The sequence below is a fragment of the Festucalex cinctus genome, chromosome 1 (genome assembly GCF_051991245.1).
Source record: "Festucalex cinctus isolate MCC-2025b chromosome 1, RoL_Fcin_1.0, whole genome shotgun sequence".
NCBI classification, from domain to species: domain Eukaryota; kingdom Metazoa; phylum Chordata; class Actinopteri; order Syngnathiformes; family Syngnathidae; genus Festucalex; species Festucalex cinctus.
The window spans coordinates 6,909,309-6,925,583 of NC_135411.1; the positions used below are offsets into that span (position 1 = coordinate 6,909,309).

General features: G+C 39.0%; 1 protein-coding gene and 1 long non-coding RNA gene across 9 annotated transcripts in view; one reads left to right on the forward strand and one right to left on the reverse strand.

Annotated features, from left to right (window-relative positions):
• The window catches only part of LOC144014058 (transcriptional repressor p66-alpha-like), a 33,929-nt gene extending 27,608 nt beyond the window's left edge, over window positions 1-6,321 (reverse strand). For 2 of the 8 annotated variants that reach the window (XM_077513628.1, XM_077513593.1), the window contains exon 1: window positions 6,091-6,320. The gene's annotated coding sequence lies outside the window, so the exon portion shown is untranslated. Of the gene's footprint in view, window positions 1-5,546; window positions 6,059-6,090 lie in introns of those variants that run through there. The other 6 variants (XM_077513602.1, XM_077513560.1, XM_077513610.1 and 3 more) reach the window with 5 other exon arrangements.
• LOC144014141 (uncharacterized) lies at window positions 5,610-8,427 on the forward strand. Its single transcript, XR_013282402.1, has 3 exons — window positions 5,610-5,820; window positions 5,934-6,359; window positions 8,342-8,427. It is a non-coding gene; the product is annotated as an uncharacterized LOC144014141 (long non-coding RNA).
• The last annotated feature ends 7,848 nt before the right edge of the window (window positions 8,428-16,275 follow it).

Genomic DNA, 16,275 nt, shown 5'->3' on the forward strand with positions numbered 1-16,275 from the left:
TATTACACAAACGGCCAGCAGGTGGCAGCCGAGAAAAGGAGATCAACCAGGGCCATCTAGAAAAAAATGCTCAATTACTTACAATTTTAAATAGATTTGTGAAAACTGATGAAACTTAGCTCTCTTCTAATGGTAATTGCTGCAAAAAAGAAACAGATAGAAACATACTTTTTTTGTCCTGATGAATCTTTCTTTTGATAGGTCCCATGCTTTTATAGCAATTGAACACAATATTCTGTGGGCCTTGCAAAATCAGTCCAAATCCAGTAAAACAGCCGGGAGCGAACGGGATTGTTTCTGTGAAGATGGCTGGGAGTGAATGAGTTAACTACAGAATGGCAACAGCAGTTTTTCAGTGCTGTCCGAACGTCAATTGACAAGCCAAGGTCAAGGGAATGATACCCTTAACAAAATGGTAAATCCTAAGATGTCAAATGATGACGGTTTCACATCTGTCTGAATGATACCTAGAACGAAATAGAAAAATTGTAAGTGTATAGTAGCTTTTGGGACACTCGACGTGACAGCAGTCGTAGAACTTTTCTGAAAGACCTCATACAATGAGTCACTTCCTCTTTTTCTATTTGACAGTTAGTATCTCAAATCATCTTTGTGGTAGGGATGTAATGATTAGGGGCAATATCGTGATATTAAAACGTCCACAATATCGTCGTCGTCATGTTCACAATATTTAAAAGGAACACGTGTAAAAAAAAAAAAGTCAGGTTGATTTCCATTTGTGCAGTTCTAGCACCCTCTAGTGGCTAGCTTATTAGTGCAATTTAATTTTCATTAGGGATGTTTTGGCCTTCTGTGTTTAAAATCTATGCTAATTGTCAGATAAAGGGGAACCTAATTTGCTTGTGAAGCAGTCAATGTGTGCTTGCATTAGCAAGTAAGTGCTTCAATATTGTTATTAGAGATTATAGGTGTTTTATATGCATTGCTGTTATTGCTGAACAAAAGCAGAATATTGTGCTTCACTTAGTATGAGCTCTTTTTTTTTTTTTTTTTTTTAAACAATATTGTGATCTTATTTAAATATCGCCAAGCCCCCCCACAATATCGTGATAATTATCATATCGTGACCTTCATATCGCGATAATATCGTTTCGTGATGTTTGGACATCATTACATCTCTACTTTGTGGTGCACTTTTGTCTTAAAGAAGTCGCCAAAAATTAACAGTGGTGTAAACTTCCATTTTACAGTGTAGGAAGGACAAATAATAAACTGTTCTGTTTAGGGTGACATACATTTTGACATAGAAATATTTCTATTTCCATGACTTCTTCAAAATCTGAACAAATTGGAGTTTGACCAGAGTCTCTGAGCAGTTTACAAGGTTCTACTGTACTCGATCAAGTTGTCCTAAAACGCCTGCACTCATGCGCAGCAGCTTTAAAATGGTGCCTGCAGACAAGCCCCTTTTATACACAACCGTGGCCGAGTACACAAACACCCTCAATCAGTCTTGTTTGTGATCAGTGTAGCGGCACTTTCTAGAACATGGACCACAACAATGTTGGGTCAAAAAAAATAAATACAAATCTGGTACGTCCCGACTCAATCATTCAGGTAATGCCTGGTAATTTGAACTTTACAATCATATTCGCTCAATTTGACGGACTGACGTGACAATGTCAGCAGAGCCCGTCATCATGACATGTAGCTCAGTGACAGGACGAAACCTTCGCCACTCTTCTTTATTTATCTGACCATTCACCAAAGCTGACCACCATTTGTTCACACACAATGCCTCGATGATAGTCTGTTGCTGCATGAAGTGTTCCTTGCAATATCATGCAAAAGAGGCAGTGGCTGCACAAAGAGTAGTCGCAGCAGGTTACACCTCCAAGGAGCCGACCACCACACCTTACGCAAAAAGGAAGGCAGATGTCTAAATAAATCCCATACAGTCATCATTTATTCATCAATTACTGGCAATGTGACTCATGGTTGACAAAATTAGAACAGCAAAAGATGGCTAAATGTACAAAGAAAACAGGTGGGTTATACCGGTAGGTAGTGAAATGGGATACAAATATATCATACAGATGTATCAAAGAAGTTACATTTCCGACTACAGTATCTCAATGCTAAGGGTAAACGTTTTGATACTTGATGACGAGCGTGCGTATAAATGCATTTAATTATACTGTAGGCTTATAAAAGTACTAGTTGACAGTTTGTAGAACTACTTTGGGCCCACCATACACCGAGCGATGTGGCTGAACACGTGGCGAAGCAGTTTACAGTAGCCACTGATCTGTATGTATTAATGGACAGCCGATAGCCCTTATTTTTGTAAAGAAAAACACAGTTGTTGTTTTTTTTATAAACCATATTAACAATATGTAAAAACTGTATTCCTGATTAATTTAATGTAATCCTCATGGGAAAAATGACTTTTATTTCAACAGTGCTTTTCTTAGAGCAAAAATCCTAAGTGACCCCAAAATTTTGAACTTGATTGTAAATATATGCTATGTAATTTTTCTTATAAAAAAAAAATCGATTCGAAAATAATACCATAATGCTACGGCTATACGCGCTGGTGATATGACATAAGTCCATCCGATAAGTGATGGTATGATGACATAAGACAATTTAGTATTTCATCAGAAGTACAAACATTGCCACAGTTGAAGTTAAACAGCCACCATATCTGCTGCCTTGAAAAGAAATGCTGCTTGAGCAACACAACTGAACACACACACATGCACGCACACACACACACACACACACACGTGCTTGCATTATAAGTAAACTGTCTGAATAAGTATGTTTGAAATGCTTCATCCATCATACAGATGACAATGTTTGATTAAAATAGTTTTGAATTGATCCTCATTCTCAAAATGAGCCTTAACTTTTCGGTCTGTAAAATAACTTGCAATCAATTATGATGTATCATTTTTTTAAAAGCCCCCCCAAAAAATGCTCGTCCTAAACACAATATTTCCCATAATGCATTGCGCCAATACAGAAATTATTTTTTCTTGTTTCCAGGGTATTGTTTGATTTGACACATTAGTGCAACACATCTTGAGTTGTTAATAAAAAAATAAAAATATAAAAAAAAGAAAAAAAACTAATAGCAAAGTGCAAAACTTGTTTTCAGCATTTAACTTTTTTTCTGTATGTAGAACTACACTTATTCTCTACAAAATGTAATTTTGTTGTATTATTATTGTGTATAAAATGTATTTTTAGTTGTGTTTTAGGTGTTTAAGGTCCAGACTCCGGAACAGATTAATTGGATTTACAATACATTTCTTCTAATAGGAACTATTGCTTTTCGGTTTCATCCGGTTAAAAGGAGAGTGTGTAGGATTTAATGCCATCTAGTGGTGAACTATTAGAATGCAACAGTTTTGTAGCACGCACTACGGTGCCACACTTCGCAATCCTACCACCAATTACAACCATTTATAATTAGGAGCCGCGAGCGAGCGAGCAGCATGGCGAGCAAGAACTCGCTGGAGCGGCTAGCAAGCGCAGCTAGCGGGAGACGCCTGCAAAAACTAGCGAAAGAAAAGCAGAGGGAGACAAGCGGCGTGATTCCGATTCACGGGACTCAGTGATGACCACCTGCCGGCCCCTAGCTACAAAAAAAATGGAGTTTCACCATCACGATCACTACTTTCATGGAATAAATTGTCATTCATAAAATCGTTTGTGTCTGGATATACTCGTCTTGCTGTATATCGAAGTCTTCAAGCTATCTTAGCTTGCTAGCTGCTAACAAACAGACCGCAAGTTTACAACACCTTCCTCAGCATATCAAGCCTTAAAGAGTTAAAGTGTTAATTTTGATAATCGTGTTAAATCGTTAACTTTTTGTTTAAAATTACTTGAATATTTATGGAAAAAAAAAAAAAAAGTATGAATGCTTGTTTCACTAAAAATAATATGGCATATTCATCACGTCTGCCTGAAATGTACAATCAGAGGTTAATATTATGACCTACTGTATATGAAAAAGAGATAAAATGACCTGAGCATGTCCTCGTACTTTTTGTGGGTGCAAAGCAGTTGCGTCGTAGTTTTCACGCTAGCCACTGTGCTCGTCTTTCACTCCTCACCGTCTTCCGCCTGGTTTAGAATCACTGCCGGCAGCCTAAAGAATGATCTCATCTCTCTTTGAGCCATTAGAGCATCCGTGGGCCCTGCACAAGTTCACCATAGCTTTGCTCGCTGATTTATCAACTGTTTGACCTATTTTCTCGGTCACGCTGATTGTTTTCTAATTCACTTGCATTGACGCCCTGCCCTCCACCGCAAGGGGCGCACTTTAACGTGACGTCACACTGGAAGGGTCTATATTTAACCATTCTTAATTTTGAAGATCTGGTCACCCTCGTTTTGGAGAAACGTTTTGCAAACGGGTAAGAAAAAGATCGGCACCATCCGATTAATCACGAAAACCGATGTTGCTGTTTTGTGCACACGAGTTCTGGAAGTTTTCTGGCAACATTGGAAACATTTACTCTGAGAACCCCTGGAATGTATGACACACTGTGTATTAGGGGTGTGAATTGCCTAGTTAGTACCTGACGATTCGATTTGTATCACGATTCACAGGTCACGATTCGATTCGATACCGATTAATCCCGATACGGATTTATAAGTCGATTGTTGCGATTTTTTTCATTCAAATTTAGAAATTACTAATCAGTAAACTTGTAGAGTGTAAGTTTTGTATGAAAATGTATTATTTATTTATCTGAAACTTCGGCCTTATACAGGTTGTAATCTGTTTCATGTTTGAACAGCATTAAAATAAAAATATTAAGGCTTAATGTTCCGTTCATATAACCATGCTTAAGGTGTGAAACCTAACCCGAAGTAAGACGTTTTGTTGAATATTTTTCCATTAAAAATGGAAGTTTAAAAATCGATTCAGCCGCCTATTGAATCGATTCGAGAATTGCACGATGTAGTATCGCGATATATTGCCGAATCGATTTTTTTTAACACCCCTACTGTGTATGTGTATGGGGTGTGCGTGAGGGCCTGAGAGCGCGTGCGTATGTATGTGACTGTGTGTGCGTTCAGCTTTAAGAGGAGGAAGACTCCTCTTGTCACAGCGAGAAGTAGGAAGATTAGCTACTAGATAGCAGAACCAACAGCGGCGGCTGCCGTCAGCGTCAAATGGACGGCAAGCCTCCGCCGTCCGCGCTCCACCGCCCGGGTAGAGCCCAGAAAGCAAAGTCGGCCCTTTAAAAAAAAAAAAAAAAAAAAAAAAAAAACTAAAGCCAGCCCACAGTACATGTGCAACCAGCCGGCTTTTGAATGTTGACACCGCCTCGGAGGAGGTGAGCTCGCGAAGGAGTTAGCGAGCTAACATTAGCTCCGCCTCACAAACAACAACAAGCAGTCACTTTAGCTCGCACGTTTCAACGCTCACATGTAGCCACAAAAAAAAAAAAAAAAAAACTCCACAACACACACTTCCAGTCAAAGTGATCAAAAGTCCGCCGGGCGGACAGTCGTTTGTCAACAAGACCCCACACGGTCAGAACCGAACCCGAATCGCTGACCTGGCTGCTCCCCGATGCGGGACAGTCGTCATCTCAAGCGAAGGGGGCAGCAACTTTCGAAAACATCCCGTTTTTACAAAGTCAAACTTGAGCGTAGCAAACCGGGGGTGGTGGCGTTTACCTTTCTGTCCCCCCCTCCCGAGGGAGAAAAAAAAATGGTCGGGTCGGAACTCGGTAATGTAACCGACCGGCCCACACCAGGAGCTTGCCGCCGGCGAGGAGACGTTATAATCCCCGCTTCATTTCGCCACTTGGGCGAACGAGATCCGCTCCGGTAAGCGCGTCAAGCTTCAGAACATTTCCAAAAGAAACAATTTTGGTTGAGCGGGACCCCCTCTTTCCCCCTCTTCCCCTTCCCGCGGCTCAACCTTTGGCTCTGGGGAGAAGTGTTACTTTTCAACAGCCCAGCAGCTTCTTTATCGTCACAGATAGGTGGAGGAAGACCTGGCTCCTCGCGACGAGACCGAATAAAAGGCTCCCCTCGACCCACTCACTAAAAAACTTCGGCTTCACCCCCCCTTCAACACGCACACAGTCAACTTACTCGGTCGCTGTGTCGCCCGCTCGTCGCCGATGGTCGACCAAGGAATGTTTTAATCTGCTGTTAACCTGGATAAATCGTTGCTTTTTTATGAAATCAAGGGGATATCCTCTTTTTTTTTTTCGGCCCTCCCCGCTGCCGCGTCTGTTGCCAAATAATGCGCCTCAACACACATGGAGCCGCTGCGTCCTCTTCAGTGGGCATGCGCACCTCGGCATACCAGGGCGACGGGATCACATCGTGTGTAAACCGATGGCCACCAAGGGGTCAAGGTAGGAAGGATGAGCAACGTCAGGGACCCCCCCTCCTGGGGTTGCTCGGGGGGGTGGTGACCCACGACTGCTCATGCCCCCGACACGCTCACTCAGTTCTGTACAACCATCTTACAAAATTGATGTGATCATATCACACTTTATCTGCCATAAACAAGTGTGTGGAGCTGCATGGTGCCTTGAGATACAAGTTTGATTATTTTCTTGATCACGCTCGTAACTCATAACGCAAATGAAATCATCTTTCCCCCATTGAAATGAATGGAAATGCCATTAATCCACCCCCCGACCCAAAAAAAAAAATCTGCCTTTGTCAGTTAATATAAAATATAGACAAGGCAGCAACAAGTAGGAAAGCCCTTCAATAATTCACACGTTCACATTCAATCAACAGTCCAAAGTGCAATTAGTAAAGTGCATTCTGTGTTTTTAAAAACTGCAGCGCAGTTTCTAATAATTATACAGAGTGCAAATAAATAATCAATGATACATATTTTCAAGAAAAGTCAAGATGTGAATTACGTAATGCCACCATCCAGCAATTGTATCTCAAAGTTGTGCTTGCAAGTAAAGCAAACTTATGAACAGAAAAATAATTTCAGCATTGAAATGAATAGAAATGCCTACATTAATCCCTTCCAGCATCCAATCCCAAAGCAATCATTTTTGTAATGTGATTTTTTCAAAAGAAAAATAGCACTCAATAATTTGTTGCACTTTATAAAAATATCAAATAATGCCACAATTAAGTAGAATGTAAAGAAATAAAACTGCCACATTTTTTTGCTTCAGTTCAATCGATATTGTGGTGCTCCTTCTGTTGTGCACACCTTGACCAACTGGGGGCAGTATAATATGGATTAGATATGGAGAGAGTCAAGACTTCTTAGTAAGATGCAGTGATACTAGTTGTCCTTAATTTTTACAGATAGCTGATTGATTGATTGATTGATTGATTGATTGATTGATTGATTGATTGATCGATCAATTGATCAATTGATCGATTGATTGAACATGTAAAAAATATCAAATAAAAATTGAAACAAAGAAAAGGATCATCAATAGTTGTCATATTTCAACGCAGTTATTTTGCACATTATATTATCTGCCAATCAATGTATTGCTACAACATTCATGTTCACATATTCATTGCTTAAAGGGTTATTATGAAGCAACACTGATGCTATTCGTTTGCCCATCTGTGGCGTTTTGCACTTTTTTTTATGACTTTTTAATTTTAATCCCTACATTGATAAAAATAAAATGAAAAGTCTCCACACCCCTATTCCAATGCCAGGTCAATAAGACAATAAAAAAAATCATTTCATATCTTTTTCTACATGCCAATTTAAAAAAAATAAAAAATAAAATATATATATATATATATATATATATATATATATATATATATATATATATATATATATATATATATATATATATATATATATATATATATTAGGGGTGTGAATTGCCTAGTACCTGACGATTCGATTCGTATCACGATTCACAGGTCACGATTCGATTCGATACCGATTAATCCCGATACGAATTTATAAGTCGATTGTTGCGATTTTTTTTCATTCAAATTTAGAAAATACTAATCAGTAAGCTTGTAGAGTGTAAGATTTATATGAAAATGTATTATTTATTTATCTGAAATTTCAGTCTTATAGAGGTTGCAATCTGTTTCATGTTTGAACAGCATTAAAATAAAATATTATATTTTTAACACCCCTAATATATATATATATATATATTTTTATTTTTATTTTTTATTTTTATTTTTTATTTTTAGACCAAAAAGCAAAACTAATGGGATGTTGCTGTGTTCAGGATTAACCAATCACATCCAATGGGAATCAGCACACACCTGCCAGCATTTGAGTTCCTCTAATTAACATAAAATTTCAGATGTTCTAGTAGGCTTTTCATGTTTTTTGTTTGTTTGTTTGTTTGTTTGTTTGTTTGTTTGTTTGCAGAAGCCTGAAGCTTTTCTGCTATTTGGAACGGCTCATAATTCCCTCCACCTTGATTAAGACCCCAGTTCCAGCTGAGGAAAAAGTGCACCAATGGTGATGCTGCCACCAGCATCTGCACTGTAGGTACAGGATAGTTTTGTTTTGGTGATGAGGGGTATATATTTTGTAATTGTAGCCAAAAAGTTCAGCCTTGTACAACTGACCTCTATATGTGAGGTCCGCAACACAGAGAACTGAGAGAAGTCCTGCAGAAATGACAAAACTGGCGAGACTGCTCAATTGAGCCAAGAAGCTGGGCTGGATACTCAAACTGTCAAATATGGAAATTAGTGTCGATTGCTCCAAGATGTATACCAACTTCTCTGGAGTTTACTCCAACAGTCTCAATTTGTTATGTTCTGGGGTTGGATCCCAAAAACGCAGACAGAAATAAGATTTTAACTGTTTATTCGCATAACATCAAGAGGCGTAGAACAAACTTGACTAGACGAGAAACAACGAGAATGTATAAAGAATCACATAACTTGGGCCTTGGAGTTGCAAAGAGGAACAGAGGTCATAATCCGACAAAAACACACCCTCCTCAGACAGGCTTATATAGACAGCAAATCGATCTGATTGGCTGTGGCTAGACATGTGGGTAACAGGACTGACATGGAATTTTCTGATTAGCTGTTGACCAGATAAAGAGATTAAAGATTCCTGACATCACATAGCTTCTGACATCCCATAGCGTCATACCAGTTGAAACTAGATGCTGGTTACATCAGTTCAAAACAGACACTTGACCTCACGGTCATGACCCAAACATAACCCTTGCGTTGCCCAAGCATAACCCTTGCATGACCCCAGTTGCGACAGTAAACATAACTCTTACATGACCCCAGTCATGACAGTAAGCTTAACCCTTGCATGACCCTGATCTTGACAGTAAACATAACCCTTGCATGACTCTAGTCATGACAGTAAACATAAACCTAGAACATTTATTTTTAAAAAGGCAGAGAAGAAAAGGTTTGAAGAGTAACTATAGAATATCCAAAACCCAAACAAGAAGTCAATAAAATGTCCACAAAATTGCCAAAAATTGCTGGCCAAAAGTAAAAAAAGGCAGAAAAAAATGTAGCCATAACATGTCCAAAAAAGGAAAAAGAGAGGAAGAAAATAACCATAATATGTCCATAAAATTGCCAAAAATGTCAGAAATGTAACAGAAAGGCAGAAAAGTCTTTAAAATAAAAAGTATGAAAAATAAATTTTTTAAAAATGCAGAAACAAAAGAAGAAAGGTAGAAGAAAATGAATGTCAAAGTATTGGATGCTGCATATTTCTATTCTCTAATTAGCTCTTGGGCCCTCAATACATTCGACTAAGAATAACACTTCATCACAATCTTCAAATGTTTTGCGGCTCCAGAGACATTTTTGGTTATTTATTTGGCCTGAAATGGCTCGTTTGACAGGAATGGTTAATTTGCTTAAGCATACCACATATTGGCGGGTTGGATCTGCTCCCCACGCGAGTTTGACACTAAGCCATTCAAACTTTTGTTTTTGTTAACTTGTTCACATATAGACAGTTGTCCGAAACCAAATAACCAAAGAGAGAGAATAAGTGCTCACATGGCAAATTAGCAGGTCATTGGAAAGAGGATCGCTCTCATGATCACTTCAAGCGTCATGACACCTCAGAAAATGCAAACGTAGAAATTTTCTTTTCACTTTGGTTTGCTTCAAACGAATTCATTTGGAATGATCACCAGGTCCTATGCACAAAGTCTCACAAACTGCAGTTACTTAGAGAACTTGCCTGAGGGCTGGGAGGTGGCCAGTTTACGACCCAGTACAGCCCAAAATATTGAAAATTGCTGCTGGAGAGGCAACAATTTAGCCTCGGGAAAGGCACCCACCCCAACGCAACGTTATTTGTTGAAACTAGATGCTGGTTACATCAGTTCAAAACAGACACTTGAACTCACGGTCATGACCCAAACATAACCCTTGCATGGCCCAAGTATAACACTTGCATGACCCTAGTCATGACAGTAAACATAACCCTTACATGACCCTAGTCATGACAGTAAGCATAACCCTTGCATGACCCTCGTCATGACAGTAAACATAACCCTTGCATGACCCTCGTCATGACAGTAAACATAACCCTTGCATGACCCTAGTCATGACAGTAAACATAACCCTTGCATGACCCGTCATGATAGTAAGCATAACCCTTGCATGACCCTAGTCATGACAGTAAACATAGCCCTTACATGACCCAGGTCATGACAGTAAGCATAACCCTTGCATGACCCTCGTCATGACAGTAAACATAACACTTGCATGACCCTAGTCATGACAGTAAACATAACCCTTGCATGACCCGTCATGATAGTAAGCATAACCCTTGCATGGCCCTAGTCATGACAGTAAACATAACCCTTACATGACCATAGTCATGACAGTAAGCATAACCCTTGCATGACCCTTGTCATGACAGTAAACATAACCCTTGCATGACCCTAGTCATGACAGTAAACATAACCCTTGCATGACCCGTCATGATAGTAAGCATAACCCTTGCATGACCCTAGTCATGACAGTAAACATAACCCTTACATGACCCTAGTCATGACAGTAAGCATAATCCTTGCATGACCCTCGTCATGACAGTAAACATAACCCTTGCATGACGCTAGTCATGACAGTAAACATAACCCTTGCATGACCCGTCATGATAGTAAGCATAACCCTTACATGACCCTAGTCATGACAGTAAACATAACCCTTACATGACCCTAGTCATGACAGTAAGTATAACCCTTGCATGACCCTCATCATGACAGTAAACATAACCCTTGCATGACCCTAGTCATGACAGTAAACATAACCCTTGCATGACCTTAGTCAAGACAGTAAGCATAGCGCCATACTAGTTGAAACTAAATTCTGGTTACATCAGTTCAAAACAGACACTTGAGCTCACGGTCATGACTCAAGCTTAACCCTTGCATGACCCTAGTCATGACAGATGCATATTCATTGAATGCAATGTTACAGGGTGAAAACTTGTTTTTCCCCTTAAGGGATATTGTAAAGGATTGCTCTTCTTAATATATGTGTTTTAGACCAGTGACCTTCTCTTTTGGCTTCCTAACAGAGCTTTGTCAAACATACAATGACCTTTTAATGCAGCGGTTCTCAAACTTTTTACACCAAGCACCAGCAAAAAACACTCCAAGTACCACACACTAAAAAAACATTTGGGTCAAAAATGGACAGATCCACTACTCGGGTCAATTTGACCCAACATTAAAGCAAGATTTTGACCACTCACGTCAGGATTACATACACTTAGTTGGTAGACTTATACATTAAAAAATAGAAGAACGTTTTCTATAACGGCAGCACCTGGCTTTTAATTTCAACTCTTCATGACATCCCAGAGGAAATGAACTCCTCCCCAATCCCATCCTACCGTCCATCTGATGTGAGCACAAGAAGTCAGCATTAAGCAACTGGAGTGTGAGGGGGGGTCAGTGCTCTCTAACAAGTGGGGGGTTGGTGCGATTGAGTGCTTTGTCAGCTTCATTCTGCCGTCCTAAGCTTCTCTTTAGATGATGCTGTGTCATCAGGTCCGATTGTCTCGCTCCCTCTCATTCCGCCACTCCATCTCCTGAGGCCATACGTTGACTTGTATACATCTGCACAACGGCATCTGGTCAATAATACCTTAAATGTGTGTTTTTTTTTAATGCTATTAATCCTCTTTTTGGTTCCTTAAAGGGGAAGTCAACAAATTACCCCCGGGCCCCTGAATTTTTTTTTGATGAGAATATGTTCTATGCAGCTCCACTAGTCTAAATATGGTATTGTGGATAATATTGCGTTAGTGGAATATGAGTTAAGCAGTAAAATCCAGCTGTTTATATCCGTCTCAGGGTGCGGCCATTTTGCCTGAAATGTTTAAAGGGATACTTGACTCAATGAGCCATTTTCAGCAGTAGAAAGTTAATATTTTGTCAATAATTAATGTGTTAACTTCATTATTTTTCATTTACAATGAATACCTTTAAAAAGTAATTTTTCGACTTGCTGTCGACTGATGATGACATCACCTGTGCTGAGGAAGTAGGTAACGACCAATCATGGCTCAGTTTGCTGACCAAACCCAGAAAGCAGGTCAGCCATGATTGGCCGTTACCTACTTCCTCAGCACGGGTGATGTCATCATCAGTCAACAGCAAGTAGAAAAATAACTTTATAAAGGTATTAATTGTACATGAAAAATAATGACATTATCACATTCATTATGGAAAAAATATTAACTTTTCTTTGCTGAAAATTGTTCAATGAGTCAAGTGTCTCTTTAAGGTTAAACATTACTTGGCAATAATATGTTACATGTGACCTCACTAGCCTTAACATGACATTCTGATTAATATTCCATTTGTAGAATATGAAGTAAAACCCAGGGGGCGGCCATTTTGCCACTTGCTGTCGACTAAAGATGACTTCAATGTTGCTCAGGGGTCAGGCAATGACCAATCACGGCTCACCAGTTTTCTGAAGCTGCACTGTGATTGGTCGTTGCCCGAGACCTGCGACACAGTGATGTCATCTTCGGTCGACAGCAAGTGGCAAAATGGCCGCCCCCTGAGATAGATAAAAACGGCTGTGTTTTGCCGCTTAAACTCATATTCTACTAATGCAATATTAACCAGAATAACCAGAATACAATTTAGACTAGTGGGGCTGCATAGAACATATTGTCAAAAATAAATAAATAAATAAATAAATAAATAAATAAATAAATAAATAAATAAATAAATAAAAAATGGGTTGACTTCCGCTTTAAAACGATAAGTAGTTAAAATCAAGAAAGTGTCATCTTGGAGCTCTTGTCTGTCTATTACTGTGTCCAAGTTTGAGTTGCTGATGTTTATGTGCTGTCCTATTTAAAGGCCCAGTATACCGGTTTCACTCAGGAAAATGCACTTTTTAAATACAGGATGTACACACTTTAACTTTCTCTCAGTCTACACATCTGTGTTTATGTTAATCTCTGGTGGTGATTTTGTCCTTTTTGTGATTTTTTTTCACTCACTCACTCACTCACTCACTCACTCACTCACTATCTCACTCACTCACACACTCACTCACTCACTCACAGAAGCTTACATGTGTGGATGAGTGAGTGAAAAAACAAAATCCGTGCGTGCTTTCAAATAGCCGCGGGAGTGACGTCACACAGTCGACCTCCCCCCAACCCCCCCCCCCCCCCCCCCCCCACCGTGATTGGCTGGAGCGGACGAAATCACCACCAAATATTAACATAAACACAGATGTGTAGACTGAGAGAAAATTAAACTGTGTACATCCTGTATTTAAAAAGTGCATTTTTCCAGAGTGAATCCGGCACACTGCGCCTTTAAGAACAACATATTTGATAACGCTTCTAAAATTTTACATGGATTCCTCACGTTGCTCGTAAAAATGCTCAAGACAAGTCTTAAAGGTGAGCGACTTCATGACTTGCAAAACGCCTTGATGTTGGCGTTTCATAACACAAGTCATGAAATATACTGTTGACTAAACTAATTGCGTGATAATGACCTCCGTGAAAAGTGACTGTTTGTTTGTATCCCGTGGTGGACCAAATAACAGGAAGAACTGGAAATGTAACTGTACATATTCGGAGAGTTGAACGAGTTCCTTGCGGAGGTGGCAAAAGTATACTCCCACTCTGTATTTAAGTAGAAGTACTGATTCAACTCTTGTACTTGTACAGGAAATATATTCGAGTACAAAGTGGTTTATTGAATAGTACAAACGCGTATGCGCGCACGTACACACGCAAATCAAATTAAGCACAGTAACTGAGTAGTACTTTTACTTTGTTACTTCACACCAGTGGAGAGTTGTGAGTAATCGTGTTGTTCAAAAAGATAGTTTTTATTTAGAAATGAAAACAGGCTATTTGCTATTGTTCTCATTATTAGCTAATAGCTACAATATATTACCTTTCTCACAGTAGTTGAGAATAAGATGTGGTTTCATAAACACTCTCAAACAATGATAAAACTGCATCATGTGATGAGATGAGTATGATGTTTCGGTAATAATAAAAAAAAAAAGGTCAGTTTAAAATGCTACACTTATTTAAATATAAAAAAATATATACCCCTCTAATTTTGATTTATAGAAGTACTGTACGCAAACGTTTTATACAGACATTCAGGGGCACATTTAGGCCAATAGGTGGTGCTGTAGTACCGCTGTGAATCCACCAGGACAGATGTTCTCACACAAGCAGCACTACTTAAATAAAAAATAAAAATAAAAATAAAAATAAAAAATAAAAATCACTGGGTTCAAAAGTATCACTATTGATACCAACATTAAAATACTGCTTAATTGCATAGTGGGCCTATTAAGTGGCCTGAGTGATGTTTTTTTTTTTTATTAGCTTGATTGCACTCACTTATTTTATATTGTGTCAACATTGCTGATATTGATTGTTTCAGAATAAACAATTAAGTTAACATGCCAACTTTGTGTCCTATCTATATTGATCCACAATTAGCAAATGTCTACATCGCGGAACCTGTTATGAGTAAACCAACTTTGAGTTTTCGAGAGATGGGCTGTTGCTCAGCCATTTTTTATTTATTTTTTGCTTTGAGTTGTGAAAAAAAAAAAACTTACGAGGACTGAATAGCAGAAGATAGTAAACATTTTTTTCCCCAAAAAATAGGCCAAGTACTTGAATCAAGCTGTTTATTGCAGCCCCCAGTTAATAATAATAATAATAATAATAATAATAAAATAATAATAATAATAATACATTTATGATGCACTTTTCATCAACATGTTCTCAAAGTGCTACAGAGAAATTTAAACATGAAACAAAGACAATTACACATTCTGAAATTCACCAAATTACATAACTTGCAAAAGTTCACTAGTTTAATGCTAGCATACAATGCGAAACGCCATTTATGGGCTAGCAAAACTAGCATCGATGTTGCGGTCATACAGCGACACATGTAGAAACGCAATACAACAGTACTCATATAATCGTTTTTTTCTGCGAAAAAAAAAAGACTATTATTACTGCATCTTAATGAGTCTATTAGCTGTCTCTCTATGTACTATGCATGTCTGTATTATACTGCCACCTGTGGTGGCAGAGATGCAGAAATGTTATTTACATTCAATTTAACTTATTATTATATGTTTTATAATATATAGTACTGTAGAGTGCTATCGTACTAAAAACAAGTCTAAAGTATTTTTTGTGTGGTGGAACTGGGTAATGGCATTTGCTATTTCCATTCATTTCAATGGCATAATAAGATTTGAGACGCGAGTGTTTTGAGTTACAAGCATGGTCACAGATCGAATTAAACTCCACAATGTTTACACAAGAGTTTAGGCAAGGTCTGGTGCCAAAACGTATAAAAACAGACGAGAATGTGACTTCAAAGGGCTAGCTTAGCTCAGCTTTAAAAATACATTCAACTCTGGAGTCTTTCTCTGTCCATGCGGTGGCGTAATGGCCGCCGGCAACCACATGACGGCGTCAACTTTAATCCTCATTAAGCGCCGTGGCAATAAATGCAGGAAGAGGCCGTTGCAGTGACGAGGAACCGGCTCACTATTTGGCAGGAAGCGGCTCCTCTCGGCTGCGTCCAAGAAAGCCTCGAGCGTCCCAGAAGTTCAAACTCGTGACGAACAGCCTCCTCCCCCTGGTGGCGTGACGTGACAGCTCCCCTGAGCTGCGCTCGAGATAAATAAAAGGGGAGATGATGATGATGATGATGATGATGATGACGACCAGATAGCGTGGTATCCATCCATCCATCCATCCATCCATCCATCCATCCATCCATCCATCCATCCATCCTCGGAATCCTCAGGGTCTGAAATATGTCA